This window comes from Salmo salar, chromosome ssa19 (genome assembly GCF_905237065.1).
Source record: "Salmo salar chromosome ssa19, Ssal_v3.1, whole genome shotgun sequence".
NCBI lineage: Eukaryota > Metazoa > Chordata > Actinopteri > Salmoniformes > Salmonidae > Salmo > Salmo salar.
In genome coordinates this window covers 84,605,843-84,607,314 of record NC_059460.1, presented here as the reverse complement: position 1 = coordinate 84,607,314, position 1,472 = coordinate 84,605,843, and the positions used below count along the sequence as shown (strand labels likewise).

The 1,472-nt window shown below is 36.2% G+C and overlaps 1 protein-coding gene across 2 annotated transcripts in view; it reads right to left on the bottom strand.

The window, feature by feature from the left end:
* Positions 1 to 1,074, bottom strand: part of LOC106579747 (divergent protein kinase domain 2A) — an 81,948-nt gene extending 80,874 nt beyond the window's left edge. Inside the window, exon 1 of one of the 2 annotated variants that reach the window (XM_045702851.1) lies at positions 601 to 1,074. The gene's annotated coding sequence lies outside the window, so the exon portion shown is untranslated. The remainder of the gene's footprint in view (positions 1 to 600) is intronic. The other variant, XM_045702852.1, reaches the window with a different exon arrangement.
* Positions 1,075 to 1,472: the final 398 nt, after the last annotated feature.

Sequence of the window (1,472 nt, the reverse complement as noted above, 5' to 3'; positions counted from 1 at the left end):
ATGTGACAGTGTAGCCTAGTAAACAAGTCAAGCCTACTGTCAAATGTCACAGGAAAACAACATGATTGTTCTACTGTACACAACACAGGTGTTAAAGAAGGTTAGGTGCCACCAGAAGTAACTGGTTAGTTAGTTAGTTAGTTAGTCTACCCATTTCGTTACCCAGCATCTAGTTACAACTGGCCATTCGTATTGAGAGAGTTAACCATTTTGTACATCGTTTACAACACTGCATATAGACATAATATGAAACTTTGTAAATGTCTTTATTCTTCTGAAACTTCTGTAGGTTAAATGTTTACTGTTAATTTGTATTGTATATTATCTACTTCACTTGCTTTGACAATGTTAACATATGTTTCCCATGTCACTAAAACCTCTTGAATTTGACTAGCCAAGTCCCAAACTGGCCGCAATATTAGTAGAAGATATCTTAGATAAAGCAATAATACATCTCTTAGCAAAATGAATATTTTAGTCTATTAAACGTTGAGTCTAGTCGGCTAACGTTATATACCGCTCCAACTAGATACCTTGAAACAGTAGCTAGGTGAAAAGTATTGTTTTGAACAAGACTGGAGTAAAAACTGGGAAACAAACCTGACTTTCTTGTTGTTGTTGTTGTTGACGGTGTGGTGAGCAGTAGCTCGCTTAGCGTTCACTTTAGATAACCATTCATACGGAGACTTTTTTCATATTACCGACGATAACGGACTACAACAAGATAAATGTTTTTCCCGTTGCCGATATAAATCCTTACAGGAGAATAGTTTCAACGAGCTATCCGTTCCGAGCTCGTATCCATCGGAGCTAGCCAGCTAGCCTGCTAGCTAGTGAAAGTAACAGTTGTGATGTCGGCTAAAAACAAAAAAAACATTCGTCTATAGGAGCTTTCCGATTTTTTTTTTTTTTATATATATATCGCCACGGTCCTTTTTTTTTCTTCCCCCCACCAACTGTAATACCTGCAGTTAGTGAAATGTCGTGTCTTTTATTAAGTATCCATTTGTATCCCTCTGCGTCTGTTTCTGTCTCTCTCGTCTCCACAATAGATTCTCCCCGTTCGGGACTTTTTCAACACTAAACCGTACCGTTTACGACAGTCGTCGACGATTTACGACACTGGTTGCTAAGGGAATACTGTAAAGTTGTCTCTCCGCTGCATCAGCTTCGCCACAATAGACAACTTTTCCTTTATTTATATATTTTGAGATGCTTTGAGGATAAGTTTTTTTTTTTTTTCTTCTTCCACCAAAATCAATGTTTTTTTGGTTTTTTACTTTATGAAATAAATTACACTATGGCAATTTTGAGCTTTATTTATTAAGAAGTTGCAGCTCTGTCAAGGCTTTATCTCTTTCTCTCTTTTGAAGAGGCAATACTTTTTTGGGGGGGTGAATAATAATTAGGTTGACGTTATGATAATACATATGTGTATATATCTATTCTTAAAACATAATGTATTCCTTTAT